Source organism: Cydia pomonella, chromosome 11 (assembly GCF_033807575.1).
Source record: "Cydia pomonella isolate Wapato2018A chromosome 11, ilCydPomo1, whole genome shotgun sequence".
Lineage (NCBI taxonomy): Eukaryota > Metazoa > Arthropoda > Insecta > Lepidoptera > Tortricidae > Cydia > Cydia pomonella.
Window position 1 is genome coordinate 11,513,133 of NC_084713.1, and position 21,922 is coordinate 11,535,054.

Here is a 21,922-nt window from a genome sequence, read left to right on the forward strand (position 1 = left end):
TTATGTGTGTATGTTTTGAATCGTCAGGAAATATTTTAAGTTTTATTAGGTGTCGGTTACAGTAACGGTAACAATGCCACAAGTTCAATGGTTTTTTCTCATCTCAAAAATGCCCAATGCGCCTAAAGAAGTTTTCACTTCAAAAAACTTGTGATTATTTTGTTATTATCTTGTTATTTCACGCAGCGCATCTCACTCGTCCCAACCATCGACATGAACTGTACCCGTAGTGTAAATAAATTCGATTTCCAAACGTGACGTACGCGTTTGCGTTTAGTCTCATTTTGTATTGAATTTCGAACGAGCGCGCCAAGCGGGACGTTTTGGAAACTCAAAATCCTATACAAAATGACACTTAACGCAAACGCGTTCGTCACGTTATGATGTCGATCACAGTTACACTAGGGGTACTGGTTGAACAGGTAAATACGAGTAAATAAATAAATACTATGGATTTTTTTTAGAGAAATTGACTAAGTCCCAGAGTATGCTAAAGAAAGCTTGTGTTGAGGGTACTGAGACAACATTTGTATATTATATATATTATATAATATACAAATACTTAAATACATAGAAAACACCTATGAAAAAAATGCCCAATGACATGAATTCGACATCAATTTGTAAGTTTCAGTTAAAATTTACCAATAAATAAAGCAGTTTCTTCGGTTGTCGTTCCAACAGTAGCTAAACAAAGCGATACAATAAATATCTTTTGTCGAAAGGTTAATTGCTATCAATGACTCAAGCAGGATAGTGAGAAGAGTCCTTAATTATTAGGATAGATATACAGGTTAGTGCGGGCCGGGTCCCCCGGACGCGTCAGTTGATTGGGCCCGGGGTTTGACGTGAGTGGATTGATCTCCCCGCCCCACCCCTACGTGCAGCGTCTGCGGTGTGACAAATATTGCTATTGCCAAGCTATAATAATAACTGGCGCTCTAGCTCCTGGCTTTCCTTATCTTCCGGTTCTTCCTTACTTAAAAATAAATGTATGATCCCTAAAATAAATGACGGTGATAATCAATGTAACTTAAGAGTATTATCAGCTTTTAAAGTTAGGCTTTGATTATAATTGAAATATCGATATAAACATAAAACAGTTTTTGTTTTGAATATCCAGTGTCTGCTTCAGTATAAAAATCATTTTTTTTTTCTTGATGTATTATTTGAGTAAAATAAACAAACAGATAATTCTTAGTCCGTTATTACGCTGGAAGCCAAACGGTATTTTGGCCATGGCTTTATTCGAAAAATATATACAAATATTTGCAAAACATAATACGTTCCGGAACTGCACTCGTTGTCTCGATACAATCATTCTGCCCATTAAAGGTACTTTACATGGCGCAGCCAGTAGGTTCCGTATTCAATAGTTTTTATAATACTACTTACTGACACTGCTGACATGACGCTTTACTCGTATTTACATACCGTCCCGATTACTCCGACCGACCCGCGCTGCACTTGCGCTTTCAAAACCGCACATGTATCAAAAGCGTTTCACTTAAATCACTAATGATCCTTTGTACCAGTACCAGTATTACGTTGCGTTTCATATCAGCTACCCTTTACGATGTCACGTTAACATAGAGCTTATTTATTTTGTATAAGGATGTTTTTACAATGGCACAACGCAGCAAGATACGAGGTCGCGCAAGAAAACAAGTCCATATTTCACCGGGTCACGTTTCGCGTATACACGTATAGGGATATTTGCGGAGTCAGAACGTAAACGCGCTAGTACGCGTCAGGAGAACCGGCTAGGGTAACCAGATATTCGGCAATTTATCGTGTAGTTACACATTTTCGATGGCTAAGTCACAGGTAAAGTTAACATTTCTGTACTGCCAAACTTTCTTAATAAGAAAGCTTGTAATGATAATGTGTAATTGTGTATTCATTCGAGTTTCATAGAAGGAAATTTAATTGGACATTCATTCATATCCTGTATTCAGCAACAGCATGGTCACCAGCGCCCGGGGCGGCACCTTTGAACCCCGCATGAAAGCCGCCGCCCGCCGCGGCACCTATTTTTCACGAGGAATATTCAAAAAGTCGCGTGCAAGCAAGAGGGCCCGTCGAGTCATTTTGTCATTTAATATTTCACTACTTATTCTCGTTTTGAGCTAAAAGTGTCATTGTTTAAGCAATTCTGCCTTATGAAAAACTAGTATAGGCGTATACACACGGCTGCGTTTTACAATTGCAACTAATTCGGGTAAGAAATACGTTAGAACACAAATAAATCTTGATTTAACAGGATTTTAAAAATTATTTTTAGGCTTCTTTAGTCATGTATAATTTTGGATTAGGTACTATTTAGATCATAAATGACGATTTCAATTTATAATTTATTATGCTGCCGGGTTTTCTTTATTTTTAATATTTGCTTGCTGCAGTACTCTAAAATAAGTACCCAAAATAATATTGACTCATATTTATATCAATTATATATATTTTTTGTTTGATAAACGCGTATTCGTCATCGTGTCTCAAAGAGAAGAAGTTGAATGTGTTTGAAAGTCTCTTCAGTTTTACATCGATTTCATTTAATTCCGGCGGAACCCCAGAACACGCCTCTCTCTGGGAAGTAATGAAGCTTACTTTATAAACGATTTCAGTGAATTTTATTGGAAAGGTCGCGATTTCCTCCCTCCACCATTGAAATACGGGCAATATCTCTGCAAGCTCATATTTTATAGCGCTCCCTTTGTTATTATGTTGTTTGTAATTTTCTCAGCGTTTTATATTTATGTTGATTTTCTTTTGAGTCGGGCTCAAGGAAAAATGTTTTGAACATGTTTTAATATTTGCGTGCCGTTTCAGTTTTTCTTGTAATATTTTTTAGAACAATTACACAATCTGAGACCGACTGGTTTCATAACCAAGTAAATTAATTTTAATGATGGCCCGAGTCTGTTTTTCGTATACTACTTAACTCAAGTTTCTAGACTTAGTTACCACCTATTTATGTACATGTGATGCACGAATAAAGAGTTGAATTGAATTGAATAGATCGTTCAGTATCTTGCCAATTGGTCGCACTTTGTAATAATAATTATAACTGGAAGTTTATTCAATACGACTGTAAAGGTAATTATAATAATATTATACGCCGTAAATTTTATCCGTGTAATAAAGACAGGCGCCTACCTCAAGTAATTAATGCAGACTAACCAACGGCTATAACTCCAGCAAGTGGACGGGTAATTTTACTGATTGCAATGTATGGTCACCGTAGCGTACCCACACACTTATCAGGGTGACAACATGCGCTGTTAGCTTAGGACTGTTGTCCGAATGGACATAAAAGATGCTTTGCTAGGATTTTCCATTTGATTTCCGAAACATAATGTTTTTGTGAAGTGTACCTCTGATGTTTGTCACATTTTTTCGTTTTGGTATTAGTAGTCAAAAAGTGATTTGTATTATGATTCCCAAAGTTATCATAGTTACAGACTTATCAGTGGTGGCCAGTGAAACATCACAGTCATCACAGTTTTAATATGTCCAACTAGTCATTGGTATAAAAAGTAACTGTCTATGAGGACCAGAATTGATACGTCAGCTTTATAAAATATATGGTTACCGTGCCCGCACACTTATCAGGGTGACCACACGCGCCGCTGTTTGCTTAGGCTTCTTGTGTAAATGGACATGGAGACTGTTTTCCCGGGGGATTTTCCGCTTAATTGCCGAAAGTGATCCCAGTATTCCGCTTTGTGTAAGAAAATGGCAAAGTACGGATTGGATTTAATTGATTAAGATGGCAGGAAACCACTGCGACAGTTGGCGCAGTCAAGAGATATGCTAATACTGACTTTAACTACTAACACTCTGTTTATACCACTCAGCAAAATTGCAAGGAAATTCATTATTTATCGAAGTAACTAAATTCTTTCCATAGAAAACCAACAGTACCTGTATTGTGTGTGTATTAATCTCATTGAAAATAAATAAATAGAAAACACTTCAAACATTACATTCTAAAAAAAAATAAGAAGATAATTTAGGTAAATACCATGTATTAATGATAGGAAAACATAAAATATTATTGTACTGTTGTTACGAAGACGAAAATTAAATAACCAATTGACTTAATAAATTAATAAAATACTTTACTCCGAGAGGAGGAGTGCCTCTTGAAATACCGGCTCAGTACGAGTACCTAGTATAAAAATACTGTAATTTAAAGTAGAAATCTACATATATACCTATATATAAATGCGCGTGTACTGACTGATTCATAAACGCAGTAGTAGAAATTTACAGACTAGGTTGCATTTATAAACTGTACAAGAGATAAGAAGCGATTTTGAAAAATTCAACCCTTAAGGGGTTTAAAAGGGGGTTAAACGTTTGTATGGCATTCCAGTTTTATTTTAAACCAGGAACTTGTAACTTCGTGAGAAAGTATAATATTAAAATAAAATAAAAGTTATTTCAGCAGTTTTGTAAATTCATCCCCTAAGGGGGTTGAAAAGGGGATGAAAGTTTTATTTTAAGTTAGAAATTGTGATGTATGTTTAGAAATTCGTCTTCTAAGGTGGTGAAAAAGAGATTGAAAGTTTGTACCGGCAACGAAATTTTTTGTGACTGAGAGACTTAAAACTTCGCCCGAAGACACTACATTATAACACAAGAAAAAAATCAGCGTTTAAAAAAAATCCCACAAGGGAGTTAAAAGAGGGTTGAAAGTTGTACCAGGAATGATGTTTCTTCTGAGTGAGGACTTTGTAAGAATAAAAATACTGTATTACATCACAAAAAAAGCGTTTTTAAAAATTATTCCCCTAAGGGAGCTAAAATAGGGTTAAAAGTTTAAAATAGGAACAACTTGAGTCGGGACTTGAGATTCGTTGTAAGACACAATATTAGAAAGTAAGAAAAATTATTTGAAAGCTTTAGAAAATTTATCCCCTAATGGGGTTAAAAAGGGTTGAAAATTTGTATCGGAGAATAAGTCTACGCGAACAAAGTCGTAGGCTAGTAATATATAAAAGGAAGCAATGGGTTGTGTCATAAGAAATAAATTTTAAATAGATTAATTTTAATAAACAATTACAGAACATATCCTGTACCCACGCGTGCATTTACGCATGCACGCGTTTAATCGAACTATGTCACAACACTATCTACAAATATACAATACATCTCAACACAATCTCGGTTCCCACGTTCAGACGGAAGCCCGAAAGAATCCGCGCCGCACGTGTCGGGGTCGTAACATTACATACACATTACTTGTGTAACGTCACTACCGTTTACTTGGAGCGAGGAAACGGTAAAACAAAGTGAATGAACAAGCATTTCGGACGTACCTAAAAGTGGTCCTAAACTACATATTGCTTCCTGACATGTCGTGACATCGCACAAAAAATTACGAAATACCCAACAACAACAAATACATTCCCAGCTTGATAAGATAATGGTGACACTGCCATTCTTCACAAAAGTCACATGTCACAAACTGTCTCCTTTTCCCTTCTGAGTTAAAAAAATTATCTGGGGCACTTACTTTCGTCAAAAATAAAAGTGCTTACGCCAATTTTTCGAAGTTTGTTGCCGGTGGACATCTGGCTGCCTTAGGACGCAAGCGCATGTGTTAAGATGAAAAGGACGAAAAAATCAAAAATGTAATTAGAGTCAGGCCAAGCTAAGTTTGCAGTGATTTTGATAGCACAGACTTAACACTTGCACTGTCTCGACTATCAAAATTGCTGACAACTTAGCTTGGTCTGACTATACAATTTTTTGCACAAAAATGTAACGGTTGATCATATAACCCGACATGCCTGGCTTTACAAACTATGACCGGGGTATGTTGCTAATATAGCGAGTAGTGAGACACACATGACTCTAGTAGTTAGGTTAGGTTAAAACGTTTTTAAGAACACAGTGCTGAATGTTCCTGCTTCTAAAATCAGAATTATGTGTGGATTATTTAATTAGGTCCTAATGGTTGGTTACAACCGGATGACGTAGCAAAATTAGTGACGGATTAAACGTTCTAATCGAGAGCGTAAGGGCGTCCGCTAACTGGCACGGTTGCATGGAGCTAGTAAGCGGGTTAACGAAAAATAGTATGGGCAACGGCAACGCTAACTGGCGCGGACGCATCAATGCGACGGATTTCACCTACAATGGCATCTGCGTGCGTTCCCCCGCTCCGTGCACCCGCGCCAGCTAGCGGTCGCCCTATTGCGGTAACGACACCAATTTATCAAAGAAAAGGACAGTGCCATGGCCTAACGTCAAAGCTTCAGAAATACATTGCAACAATAACGCTGCTGCAGTCACCATCTGAATCGAACATTCAAAAGTTCATTTTGTTTTGGGAATGGGGCGCTGCGTGCTGGATATGCATCATGCGATTGATTTATTCATAATGTGCCCATAAAATTTTGCAGTCTGCTGTACATCTCTATTTTTATGGAAAGGGAAAATATGTTTATCGATATGACAAGATTGCAGCCCAGGTCTACGATTGGGTGTTGATCGTGTAATCGCGTCGCTTAGACCGCCGCCGCTCACGATACATCCCCAATTTCCGACCGCCGCCGTTATTGCCCGGCGATGGACTGGCTAGTTTTGATACTTTGATTCTCCACTGAGGGTTGTCATATTTTTTTTAACCAACTTCAAATTTTCAAAAGGAGCAAGTACTCAAGATAGATAGATAGAATACTCTTTATTGGCACACCTCAGTAAAAGATACAGCTTAAAGAAAAACAATTGATTAGTGATAGAGGCAGACAACAGGCGGTCTTATCGCTAAAGAGCGATCTCTTCCAGACAACTTTTGGGCAGCGGAACCTTTGGATACTCAATTCGGTTGTATGCATTTTATTTAAATATTATTTGTAATATTTGTTATCTCAGAGCTCCATCTTTTCTCAAGCCGTTTGGAAAATTATTATTTGTTTTTGAAAGTATATTCTTACAGATAGATCAATTTCTGTCAAAATCCAGCTCTAATGATAGGATCCACGAGGAATCGAGGAAAAGGCATACAAATATAGTTTTCATCGGCAAATATTAACATTCAAAAAGTAGCATCTGATAATATTATCTTTTAGGTATTGGCGTTTGGAACTTAATTTAATGTCGAAATGGGCAATTTCCAACCGTTATTATTCAATTACTCACATAACACACACGTAGATTCAAAGTGTTTCCAGAGTCATTAGACTTACCTGAAATAAACAAAAAAAAAATCGGTCAGTACAAAATTATTAGAAGTAGCATAATTTATATTATTATTTTTATTACGAAATAAGTTTTTGGCAAAAATTTCATTGTTGTTGCAAGATTTTGTCGCTGACTGTACTATTCTTTCCACTGGTAACTAATACTCATCGAAACTATTCTAAAAACCTCAAACATAATTAGGTTGCGTCATTTCATCACAGAGTTCCTATGGCCACCTGTCTCCATCATCAGATCAGCTCGATGGTACCATAATATTGCAGTGTCACCCACTTACATTATGTACTTATGAAAATTTTCAGCTCAATCGAAAATCGGGGAGTGGGTCAAATTTAGCTTCCAAAATTTGACTCACACATACATACATAGGTACTAACAGGGCAATGTAAATAAAAGCTTGTAATAAAGTAATCACGTCTGAATTAAAGTAATAAATAAAAGGGCGAAGCGACACCGCTAGGATGATAATATGGTTCTACTACAAATGCTTTATATGTGGGACATTTGGGTTGTTTTAGTCAATCAGGAACTGAACAATACACAAAGCATATCAATTCCCGTACAATGATATGGGATTTAATTAAATATTCAATTAATGTATACTGTGTTTACAGTATATCATACTACAGTATCGAATTGTACGAGTAGGTGCGAGTAATTAATGACGATGCAGCTGTAATAGGGAGTGCCACAGATATAATTATATCTGTGGGAGTGTCATTTCAACTACTTAACAAGCAAGAGCGAGTCCTACGCTCGAACGAGCCAGTATAATTGCGTTTTTCAATTATTAGGGATCTCAAGGTCACATTAAACTAGTTTAGTCAAAAACTCGATCCGCCCCGCTTACGCAGTCAATGAGAATGCGCCGTAGGGACGTGTAGATGCAGGCGAACTGTTTGTAGTGATCAGCAATCGGGTGGAATCAATACGATAATATACACTTTAAGTATTGAACGGTCGTAATTGGATTTTAACAAATAGTTGAATTTACTTTCGGTAAATTTCAATAATTGATTGCAATTATTTATAACTTATTCTAAAAATATTCACACGAATATTTTAAAAAGTTGATTTGTCTTTTTATGAAACATATACCTGCATTTAAAATAGGTACCCGATGTGACGAGAGAGAGACACCATCGAAAAAGCAATGAAAGGCATTCGAGGTGAATTTATTACGTCAAAAACGAAATATGAAAAGAGGCCTAAAATGATGATAAAAATATTACAAATTGTTGTTGATTTCATATTATTAACTTGAAGATTTAATATTCCGTTTACTCGTGCTCAAAGTTAGTTTGCTAAGCTACCAAATCCCCCCGGGCGCGCTACACGAAAATCCGATAGATAAGAATCCACAAGAAACTAGATAACCACAGACTACAACACAACTTTCTCAATACGTACACACGTCAAATTGCGAGCTGTGCGCACACAGGCGCACGTCGCATCGCCTCGGCAACGGCCGTGATCCCTCCGGAGTGAGCAATAACTCGCGCCTGGTTAATAGGGTGTCGCGAAAATTAGGGAAAGCACCGCCACCGAGCTCTAGCTGATTAGAAGCCGGGAAATGCGGAAAATTACTTAAATACTTCACGAGATGTTGTTTTGCTTGCGAACCGTTAACCACCCTATAAATATTTAGGTACAATCCGACCGTAAAGCGAACTTTGTTACCATAGAAAGTTCGCCGCTTCTACAGTAAACATAATCTGTATTCAAAGCGTACTTTTATAGAAAAATTAAAACTTTAACAACTGGAACCCCAGTACTGTACGTGTTTGCCGCTAACGCCTGTACAATAATTAATAGCAATATTTAATATCAGCGTATACTTTTATAGCACTGGATAAACTTTCGCAACCGCCAGGCGTTGTTCTGAATTGCAATTCGTGTTATTCTTACAATCTGATTGTACTTTAGCTACGTGGACCAGCTAAATGTATAAATAGGTATATGGCATTAATTCTGCAAGTTGGGAGCTACAGGAATAGTTCCCTGGAGTTGCTTCAATAAGTTTGAAAGGATTTCGAGGCGGTGCTAACCGTCAAATAAGTTTGAGATTGAAATTTAGTGCAGTCCTCTGCGGGCAAAACAGTTTCCTTCCGCTCTTGTGAGTAAACTTAAAATTACAAGATGGTGGTTTATCTGATTGGGTTAATGGATTCTTGCCTCAAAGTTTATTACTTCTTAATAATCTATTCTTGTAATCATTGTAATCATTATTTATTGCAACCATGGTACAGTATAGATGTTATACATAATAGACAATGTCTCACATGGACCCTGTAAGGGCACAGCATATAAAATCTTACTCATAACTCATAACATATTCTCATATTATTAGCAAAATTATCAACTTATTTAAAAAAATATGAGGTCATCAGGTTAGGTTTGTCGTACTAACACAAAGCTTACACTTATCAAACTTTGCCGTATAGAGTGATGCGCTATCTCATTTTGTTTCTTAAGTAAAATACAAGCAATAACCTACGTGTAAGGCTACCACCAGTTTGACATATTCGCTAGCGTGAGCGTAACTTAAGTACTTTGTATGTATCTCGGTCAGACTAGTGCGAGCGAGATGTATAAAAAGTAAGTTACGTAGACGTTAGCGAATATGTCAGTTTGACACTGATATGCTAGTGTATTTTACATTTTAATTCCTTTGATATCTACTCAAGTGCCCTTAATAACTCTTTATCAATTACCCAATTCACTACCTACTTCTTTGCTTGAACTTAATAGTCTCACTCTTACTAATGACAATGAATTTAGATATGTTTGCTAATATTATGTGTATACTTGGATACATTTCTACATATTAACTTATCCATATAAGCATGAGTGATCATCATTAACGACACTAAGGAGTCATCAATTTTCACTACTTTAGAATTGCACTGTCGAGTCTGCCAATAAACCAAGGAGTTTATATTTAAGATTCTATTTATAATGGATAAGCAAAGAAAATTGGTAACGCGACGCGTAAGTACAGGTCTGAATAATTGACGCAGACGAATAGAAAACGAGGCCGCTGAGGACAGAACGTTCATATATTTCTCGAAATAAGCACAGCACATAGATATTACTCAGAATATGAACAGATAAATAAGTTTATTTAATTCTTCTCTGATTGCTCTGATTGTTCCCTGATATTAAGTTAATTTATGTTTCTGGAATTAAATTAAAATACATTATCAACGTGAGCAAACTCTATAATCAATTCAGAAAAGGATAAAGATGATATGTTGATGATGATATGTACATCCATATATTTACGAAATTAATTTACTGAATCCATTGTAAGATCATCATATTTGACGACCTGTCTGGCTTAGTGGGTTGCCTTGCCTGAAGCCGATGGTCCCAATAAGAGATCTATGTGTGATGAACACAGATATTTATTCCTGCGTCATGGGTGTTTTCTATGTATTTGAGTATTTAGTTATATATCGTTATATAAGTATCCACAAGCCTTATGTGCCAAGATTACTGTGGGGCTTAGTCAATTTATGTAATTATGTCGTGTAATATTTATTTATTATTATTTAGGTATACACTACCATTTATAAGGTTGAGAATCGAATTGAGTACGAACAAAGATTCTAATTTTCTTCTTATTAAGTAAAACACAGGGTAAGAACATAGAGAGAACTGCAGTGGTTATATAAATAAATAAATAAAACATTTATAGTCTAGTATCTACATAAATACCTACTCGAATGTCAATCACGTTATACGCGTCATTTTTATGGATTGGTTACAGACTAATTTTGCATTTCACAATTAGTTTTATTTTCGTACCGTTCTCAATCCATGTTCTGTGCCCCATTGTGAGTGGAGATGGATTAATTTCACCAAGTCAAGATCCGTTCTTCGCTGGGATTCAGCCTCCGCGAGAATTCTACTTTAGTCGACTGCGCATAAGTTTAAATTGAAACCGGCCTTAGTAAGAAAGTACAGTATGACAAGACGTTCGCAGCTCTTAGCCGTCTTTCTCTTGAGGACCTTCTTTAGTCCTGGGGTAAAATGAGCGAGTTGCTTAAGTAAAAATCGTGCAAAACAATTTCTTGTATAAGAAAGCTAATCCATATGGGAACGTTCAATTTAAATGCCTATGAAAGGCAGAACTATTGGTGTTTAAATTTACGTAAATATAATTAAACATTGTAAGAAACCACGTCATACTGTCACCAAACTTACCATAATCACAGTGTCGAAGTACGAGTACAAAGCACATGCTGAACGTACGTTAAGTTACGAATCATTAAGTACGCGTTGAATAGGCATTTATTATTATGTTACTTGTTCCGTGTTTATTGCGCATTAAACCGTTAAGTTTTCAATTTATTTAATTATGAGTTATTGTTATAAGGGGTATTCTTCACTAAAATAAACTTCACAGGATACTGAATAATAATTGTATTCACTTTCTTTACACAATTCGTTTTTATAATAAATTATTTTTACATCCGGCACTCAACTCTAAGCGTCTGCACTGTTCGACTGCTGTCAAGGCAATGAGCCGATGACTGGGTCTGCCCCTTTTATTATCGCTCGGCAACCGTCGAAACAAGTTGTAGAAGGCGCTGGACGGATATAGTCAAATAACAACTGTACTAATGACTTCTTGGTTTGCCGAGGGATAATCAAGTGACTTGCACGTAGTAAATTAAACATATATTAATTACTTATAAATTATTAATAAATAAGCTAACAGTTCGGCCATCCTGTTTGTAGCAAGTCCCATTGCTACACAAATGTTAAACTTTAATAATCACAAATGCCATAATCAAAATTCATAATTTCTACAGATGCAAGGATAATATTTTAATAATTAATACCGTTAGCATAATATTTAAATCTCATAACAATAACCTGTTAATGTTGAATTATTAATTGTAAATATAAATGAATTAGAAAACGCCATATCTACCTATAAGATTTAAGTACATCCACATATTATCATATTTGAATCATAAAATATATTCTATTCAACGTTACCAAATCACAATGAATATGATTAGCTATAAAATAGATGACATTTTATTTCATTAAACTATATAATATCAATTCAATTAGATGGGTTATTGTTCATGATCACTACTAGAACATCCAGTATCAACATCGCTATCGAATTCTCTTACAAAATTTAACCAGGGTTGAATTTTATCGAGTGCTACCACATTTTCATACCTGCGACCTTTCTTCTTTGTTAAGGGGGTATCTCCTATAAGGTATCTATCATTAGGGAGAACTTTCAAGATACGATATGGTCCCTGGTACTTACTTACAAGCTTTTGTGACTTTCCATCATGTGGTACTTGTCTCTCTACGCGCACCAGATCACCTTCCCTGTAAGTCGTACCGGGTTTTCGGCTTTTATTAAACCTTAGTGCATCTTTATTTTGCTGCTCAGTTATTTTTTGTTTAGCCTGTTCTCTAACATCATTTAGGTCTTCCGTATTTACAACATTTAGCGTGTCTCTTATGACAGAGTTCAGTATCCCTTGCGAATTACTTGTAACATTGAATCCAAATAGAAGTTCAGATGGAGTTTTCTGAGTAGTTTTATGCGTTGTGGTGTTCAGACCTACCTGAATCTCGGCAACGTATTGGTCCCAATCCTTCTCATCTTTGCCATGTGTAGAGGTAGATAAGGCATTAAGGATTGTTCTATTAAATCTCTCTACTTGGCCGTTGGCCCGGGGAGTAGCCACGGCATTCTCAATATGTTTAATGCCATGAGATGAGACGAATTCTTTGAACGTCTTGCTTGTGAAGCTAGTTCCTTTATCTGTAATGAGACGGGTTGGTACTCCGAAATAACTTATGTGCTCTTTAATTACTTTGATAGAGGTAGCTGACTTTGTGTTCTTGACAGGGGTTATGTTTGCGTACTTTGTGAAGCCATCTATAATTACAAGAAGGTAACAGTGTCCTTTCTTGCTCTTTACAAAAGGGCCTAAGTGATCGGCGTGAATAGTATGGAAAGGTATACTGACCTTTTCTATAGGGTGTAGTTCGCCTTCCCGTTTACCTCCCGGCTTTTTGTGATGTGCGCATTCTAGACATGACGCAACATACTTTTTAACAAACCTTCTCATTTTGGCGAACCAATAATGTTTCTGTATCCGTTGAAGTGTTTTATCGAACCCACAATGTCCGACATCGTCGTGGTTTTTTTGAAGTATTTGCCAACGAACACTCTTGGGCACTACCCATTTTAATTCGTCAGCCACGATGCGGTAGACACGGTCATTTTTGAGTTTATAATTATTAAGGTAGTCAATTACCTGTTCGGAATTTGGGTCGTTGAGGGTTTCCTTTATTTTTTTAATTTCTGTATCCGCGCTCTGGACAGTCGAGATCCAGTCTTGGTCACTTACTTCCGTAGTGAGTAGTACATCAAGAACGTGAGATTCTTGTACACCGTCATCAACAGGGTGGCGACTAAGTGCATCTGCGTGTAGCATGCGTGCGCCGGGTCGATATTCGATGGAACAATCATATTCTTGTATTTGTACCCACCATCTCGCCACCCGTGGAATAACGTCGCGTTTGGTGAGTGTATATCTGAGGGCATTGCAATCTGTAAAGATTTTAAATGATATACCTACCAGATACACCCTGAAGCGATTCAGTGATGCTATTACAGCGAGAGTTTCTTGTTCGTACGAGTGAAGTTTGCGTTCCTCGGGAGTAGTCTTGCGACTAAAGTAGGAAATCGGTTGGAAAATTCCGTTCGAATTAGCTTGGAGTAATATCCCTGCAATGCCATCTTTGCTGGCATCCGTGTGCAGCTGGGTATCCGCCTTTGGGTCATACAGGGCTAGAAGTGGTCTCTGAGTCAGTAGAGCTTTGATATCATCAAAAGCTTTCCTTTGTGGTTCTCCCCATACCCATGTAGATCCCTTTCGTAGTAAGTCTGTCAATGGGGATGTTATGAGAGCGTAGCCCTTGATAAAACGTCGGAAGAATCCTGACAGTCCAAGAAACTGTCTTACCTCGTGCTGATTCCTTGGTGTAGGGAAGTTGGAAACAGCATCAGTTTTTCTAGATCCAGGCCGAATGCCTTCAGCGCTGACCTCGAACCCAAGAAAGTCGACCTGATTCTGGAAGAAATTGCACTTACTTAATTTTAGCGTTAGTCCTCCTTCCTTTAGTAAGTTAAGTACTTCTTCCAGCCTTTGTAATCCCTCATCAACATCTTTTGATGGGATTAAAATGTCATCCATATAGACAATGGCGTACTTAACTTTGGCTTCCGACAAAATTTTGTTTATTGTCCTCTGGAACACTGACGGCGCGTTAACTAGTCCGAATGGCATTCGGTTATATTCATATTGTCCGTCAGGTGTGACAAAAGCAGTTTTGTGCCGTGACTCCTCCGAAATGGGGATCTGATAGTATCCCGATGCTAAATCCAGGGAAGTGAATAATGTGTTTCCAGAAAGCTGGTCCAGCTGATCTTCAACTCTGGGGAGTGGGTAATGATCCTTCTTAGTTTTGCGGTTAAGGGCCCTATAGTCCACGCACAATCGCTTCTCGCCGGTCTTCTTTTGGACTAATACTATAGGGCTCGCATATGGTGACGAAGACTCCCTTACGATCCCACTATCAAGCATTTCTTGAACCATATTTCTTACCAGTGTTCTTTCGGCGTGTGACATGCGGTACGGGCGGTAAACGACCGGAGTTGACTCTTCAAGTTCGATAACCATTTCTGATACCTTCGTGAAACCTAGATCACAGAGACCTTTCGAAAAACAATGGCCGAATTTCGATAAAAGTTGTTGAAGCTTCAAACGTTCTTCTTTTTTCACATTTGTACCACAGTTAACTGACGCATCAACTTCCTTTTCGTCGAATGTCACTCCACAACAGTCGTATGTGGTGTCGTCGCCGTCGTCGGTTGGCTGGAAGTCAGCACGCGTCAGAAGAAAACCACTGTTCAGAGTAATTACGTCAGACGATGCATTCAGAAGGAGCAGTGTGCTGGTACCGGAGTTGATGTCGTATTGTCCTGGGAGCAAGTAATATTTCTTTCCTTCTGCTCCTCTTAGTGAGCCGTTAATGGTAATTGTTCCAGTAACGAGAGACGTCGATTCCACAGTGACTGGTGTCAACATATTGCATGGCAGGGAGACTTGGTTACGTACCTTCAGGTGTAACTTGCCATTTGCAGTCTTGATGAAGATAAGTTCCTTTGAAGTTTTAATTATTGTGATGTCCGGTTTTTCCGTGAAGGAATGGCCCAGTAAAACTGGTCGTTTAATCACGTGGTTTTCAACGACATATAGATCAATAACTTCCTTTATGCCTTGAACTTCAACACTGCCTGTTACTATACCCACAGGTGATACCAAATTAGCTCCAACGGTGTTCAGCACTGGGAGTTCCTCGGACGTGTCAATGTCCTGATTCAACTGTTTGGCTGCATTAATTGTTATTAGCGAGCATTCGCTGCCGAGATCTACGAAACATTTAATCATTGAGTTGTTGACCTTGACGTCCATTTTATATTTATTATTTGTATCACCCATGTGTACTGCGGCAACCTGCTTCTCCTTACGCTCTTTCCCTCGTGATTCCTCCACTTTCACATCGTTAGACTCGCGCAGTCGCTTAAAACAGTGTTCTGCCAAGTGATTCCTTTTGTCGCAATACGTGCATGTGGCAGCAGGTTTCTTACATTTACTGGCGCGGTGTCCAGTTTCACTGCAATTAAAACATACCTCGCCGTTGTTAGAGTTGTCTTTCGACGTGTCCTTCGACATCTGAGGCCGGGCAGATTTATTCCTGTAGTCATTTTGGCGAAACTTTCGAGAAGAATCTTGAATGTCTCTATCCCGTATCTGCCCCACCTTCACTGTTCTAAAGTACTTCAAGACTTGTTCAGGTTCAGAGAACTGGGCTGCTTGGGCACCTACCTTTACCGCGCGGTCATCTACGCCGTAGAGAATACAATCAACAGCTTGTCTTCCGTATATTTTGCATCTGTTTAAGAGATTTACCTTCGCATAGTAGTACTGTTCCAGTGATTCTCCAAAACGGGCCCTTTTTGAGAGCATTTCTGTAAGAATCTCGGCGTAATCCTCGCGACAGGGAAATGATTCGATGAGTTTTTTCTTCCACTCGGGCCATGTGAATAAAACGCTAGATAGACCTTGGTACCAAGTTTTTGCAACGCCTGTGAGTTTGGGGAGAGCATAGTGAATCAATTCTCTATCGTCCCATTGGTATATACTGGCGCATTCTTCGACCTTTGTAAGCCAATTTATTACAGTCTGTTCCTTGGACATTGGGTCAAATTCGGGTACAACATTAGTATTAAAGGAAAGTTTCGGTTTATCAGATCGTTTGATTTGCTTCAACACATGAAGAAACTTATCTAGGACAGCAGAGTCGCGATATTCCCCGTTTGATTTCGATAACCTTGGCCGTTTTATATATCTATCGTAGTGTTCACCAGATTCTTCTGACGAGCTGCGTCGATGTTGGCGATTGACTCTTTCCGACGGACTGTGTCGACGTCTGCGGCTGCCTCTTTCTGACGGGCTGCGTGGATATCTGCGGCCTGACGGACTGTGTCGATGTCTGCGGTTACCTCTTTCTGACGGGCTGCGTGGATATCTGCGGCTGTCTCTTTCTGATGGACTGCGACGATGTCTGCGGCTGCCTCTACCTCTTCTGTAACCGTAGTTTTCATTTTCGTAACCGTAATCTTTTGACCTATGTGCTCCTAGGTCATTATGGTACAGCGGCTGGCTTCGTGATCTAGGTGATGGTGATATGTCGTGGTACATTACCTGGTCCCGTGACCAGGGCGCTTCCGGGCTGCCGTAATACGATCCCTGACCCTGCTGCCTGGGCGCTTCTGGGATATAATAACATGAACCCTGGCCCTGTGACCTGGGCGCTCCTGGGCTGTCGTAATACGAACCCTGGCCCTGTGACCTGGGCGCTCTTGGGCTGTCGTAATACGAACCCTGGCCCTGTGACCTGGGCGCTCTTGGGCTGTCGTAATACGAACCCTGGCCCTGTGACCTGGGCGCTCCTGGGCTGTCGTAATACACTCTCTCGCCGTTGTGATAAGAGTCCTGGCCCCGCGACCTAGGTGTTTCTGGGCTGTTGTAAGACAAGTCCTGGCCTTGTGACCTGGGTGTCCCTGGGTCATCGTCCGCCTCCATTCCTGAAACTTAAAGCAATCGCCTCTACATATCGGCTCTACATATCGCCGCTACATATCGAATGTACTCTACATATCGACGCTACATATCGAATGTACTCTACATATCGACTCTACATATCGAATGTACTCTACATATCGACTACATATCGACTGTACTCTACATATCGACCACATATCGAATGTACTCTACATATCGACTACATATCGAATGTACTCTACATATCGACTACATATCGAATGTACTCTACATATCGACTACATATCGAATGTACTCTACATATCGACTACATATCGAATGTACTCTACATATCGACTACATATCGAATGTACTCTACATATCGACTCTACATATCGACTCTACATATCGACTCTACATATCGACTCTACATATCGACTCTACATATCGACTCTACATATCGACTCTACATATCGACTCTACATATCGACTCTACATATCGACTCTACATATCGACTCTACATATCGACTCTACATATCGACTCTACATATCGACTCTACATATCGACTCTACATATCGACTCTACATATCGACTCTACATATCGACTCTACATATCGACTCTACATATCGACTCTACATATGTCCACACATGTCTATATCCAGGGAGTACCCGGGCAAGATAAACATGCGTGTTTAACCATATTAACCTCCGGACTTCCTCCGTTACGGAAAATACAGTTGTTTCGTTTAAATTATCACCTAAAACCAAAATGTCCACACATGTTTATATCCAGGGAGTACCCGGGCAAGATAAACATGCGTGTTTAACCATATTAACCTCCGGACTTCCTCCGTTACGGAAAATACAGTTATTTCGTTTCGAGAAATGATTAATATTGACGGATAAAGATGAAATAGAGAAAAAAAAAAGTAACAACCGTACTTACGTGTGTGGCGTGGTAAAAAAAAATCTTTTAGATTTTTTTTGTGATCCCTTCTTCTGAGTTATAAGGGGTATTCTTCACTAAAATAAACTTCACAGGATACTGAATAATAATTGTATTCACTTTCTTTACACAATTCGTTTTTATAATAAATTATTTTTACATCCGGCACTCAACTCTAAGCGTCTGCACTGTTCGACTGCTGTCAAGGCAATGAGCCGATGACTGGGTCTGCCCCTTTTATTATCGCTCGGCAACCGTCGAAACAAGTTGTAGAAGGCGCTGGACGGATATAGTCAAATAACAACTGTACTAATGACTTCTTGGTTTGCCGAGGGATAATCAAGTGACTTGCACGTAGTAAATTAAACATATATTAATTACTTATAAATTATTAATAAATAAGCTAACATTATAGTAGGTAGTTTTCATAGCAATATATAGAAGCGAGCCGTAAAACAGAATACTAGTGGGAAACTAAAAGCTTTTTATCGAATACACATATACAAGAAATAATAAGATTACAATTAAAAGGATTTTTGCTTTTGCGATTGTAAACGGTAACTTTTTTCTGTGAAAACCCTTTTTGAAACAGCCTTTTTCGTATCTTTCAACTCATCAATTCTTTAACAAGAAAGTTCCAGGGCATGCTCCCTTTTCGACCCTTTTATTGAGGCCAGGAAGAGAGGGTGTATTTTTTTGATAAGGTGAAAAATAGCGCTACTTGAAGGTACGTACACCCCCGCTCGTAGAGTTTAAACGTTAAGTACCAAGAAAGTCACCAAGTCAACCACCCTTAACTTAGAGACTTCCATATTGTTACGTTACATATATTATCGAGGTTTTTGTGGCTGCTAAAGCTTTATTCTTAATTGTTGCAATTCACATGTCGTTTAGAAAAATATACTTTCATGATCTATAGCAAACTAATGAGTAAAATATGCAATATAAACAAGGATAGTGACATTATTTCAATCTCAGTGCACACATAGCACAATACCTGGATATTGCTCACAGTAGGTATACTTAATGTCACGTCCGTTTATTAATTTCCTACGTACAATCAATACAAAAAGAACTGTTGACATCCATTAGTTAGTCCAGTCTTGACATTTGACATTATACGTTACGGGCATATAATTAAGACGAAACAGAGAAATGCTAAAGCCTTCACTAGCCGTGTTAGATACATACATGGCTTGCAATCCGTACGAGCCTAGTGGAAAGCCCTCCAGTAAGGTAGCGGGTTAACAATGCGCTCCCTTGCCCTTTGACCCGCTTGGCGCTTTGTCGCGCCGGATGACACGATGTACTCTAAGTTTATATAACCATAGTGTGTTAGGATTCCGTGTCACTGTGAATTCGTAAAGTTATTTTGATCGGCTCCCGATTAATACAGGATTAAGGGCGTTCGAAGCGTAAAATAACTTTTAGAACTGAACTTTATGACCCTTTTAATAATGGCCCTTTAAAAAGTTGTTCTATACCATAACAGGAATTCTTAATTTATTGCGATATCAAAGGTTGGCAAATAAAAAAATCTCACACAAGTTTCGCTAAATAACCGTCGTATTCATTGAACGAGACTTCCAATGTCGTCTCCACTCTCTGGAAAGTTCAAATTCAAAAGGCAAATGTTTTTTATTTTTCAGTTTTCGGTATGTGGCGGCGTAAATTGGTTTTGTGTAATTAAGAGCCAGAGTCGTTTACAAATAGAAAAGTCAATTAGGACTCAGAGTGGAAGGGTCGAATTTGAAAGATAAAAGTTTGGCGCTCACCCACATGAGGTCGCGGGTCGCGTTGTAGGTAATTAAACTTTGCAGCACTCCAGACAACGAGCAGCCAGCGCGGACCGTACAGAATCGAGATAGCTTACAAAGGATCACATACCTACTCGAAAGTTTAGTACGAATTGCGTAATTACACAATCAAACACTCGAATGTGGAAATATACGAAATTGGTTTTAACCGAGGAAATGGTACGAGTACCATTATTTAACTTAATTATAATTTTAGCTGGTACATAATTCTTTTTTTTAACAGATTTCCCATAACAATCAAACAGTAGAGAGAGAAAAATACCTAACTAAAATAATTATACCTAGGTATATAAAACAAAATCAGTGCCTAACAAAGTTCTTCAATCTCCATGTTTTCAAAGATTATCAAACAATCTTCCCGAATCGCTCATTTCATTACAAGAACACAAGTTTCAGGTACTCCATTCGTTAACCTGGCGTTTTCATGTGTAAATACTACCTTCATTCTAAAAACGATATTAAATAACGCTTACATTTGCGCTGTACCAAAATCCTAAGACACAAAATCGTTTGAACAGGAGGAACGTAGGTAAATCATGTTCGTATATTTTATTGCGTCTCTCTGCCATCCTCCTGAATGTGCTGATGCGAACATATCCGACCTCTTTAAAGAATTGAAAGTCTTCAGTTGAAGTTTACAAATGGACTTGGGCTGAAACCGAAATCGGGATTTCAACACTGCTTTGAGCCTCATTTTTGCGACAAAGTTAGGATAAGCTTTTAACAATAAATCATTTTACTTAGATAACAATAAATAAGAGAAAACCCTTCAACTATTGTCATGCGAATAGAATACAGCTGCAGTGAAGGATGGCTAATATGGATTTGCTATCAAATTGTTTTAAATGTAATGTTATATATAGCCAAGTTATATCTTCTTTCATGATATATCGTTTCGAACAGAAATTGGAAGGATCACAGAAAACTAGGTGACAATTCAAAAGAATATCGTTAAAACGCAAAAGCATTGAGTTCAAAACGGCAGCAACGTCGCAAGATTTTTATAAAGAATAATACATTATTTTTATAAGAGCTGACAAATAATACTTTAAAATGTTGTTTTGTTATGGAATTTACTTAAAATAAATACGTCCACTATTATAAAAGTGACGATGCTACCAATTATAATGTTGTACGCGACTATTGATGGGTTGATATATAGCAATCGATGTGGATATTCAGTCATTAATTCCGATAAGATCTGGGCAGAACTTTTATATGGCAACCGCCGATATATATTGCAACGCAAATATTTACGGGCGCATCGTAATGGCTTTAAATTTTACGATGAATTTATAGTTTATGTATTTTTATATATTATGGAAAAGTGAATTAGTTGTTCTTTATTTAAGAAGCAAATAATAGTTTTAATTTAATATTCATTGCACCAAAGAAACGAACTATTTAGTTGTACGGAAGGTGGACTCAATAATGCTATATTGCATTCCCTACCTTTGAACATGATGACATAATTATGAAAACTTTACATATCGTAAGTATAGGATATAGAAAGTATGTAATAAAAAGACTTAAATGAAAACAATACATCACCGCAAAAGTTATTCTCATTCAATCCGTCCACAAATCCATCGCTTTTCGGGCGGGCTTATTGGAAATTTTCCGATAATTCATTACCGGCATGATAAATGTTCCGTTCCGTGTAACCATTGAAATCGGGCCCTTTCTACTCTAACGGTGATACGCAAAAAAGGGGCGGCTCGGGTAAAAGGTGACAGCATCGGAAAGGGATGATATAATCAATCTAGGGTTGTGCTAGGGATACGTAT

The 21,922-nt window shown here is 38.1% G+C and overlaps 1 protein-coding gene and 1 long non-coding RNA gene across 2 annotated transcripts in view; both read right to left on the minus strand.

The window, feature by feature from the left end:
- Positions 1-21,922, minus strand: part of LOC133522880 (protein couch potato) — a 221,644-nt gene that overhangs the window by 83,674 nt on the left and 116,048 nt on the right. The window lies entirely within an intron of this gene.
- Positions 5,186-21,922, minus strand: part of LOC133522839 (uncharacterized) — a 34,594-nt gene continuing 17,857 nt past the window's right edge. Inside the window, exon 2 of the long non-coding RNA XR_009800140.1 lies at positions 5,186-7,199. This is a non-coding gene — a long non-coding RNA (uncharacterized LOC133522839). The remainder of the gene's footprint in view (positions 7,200-21,922) is intronic.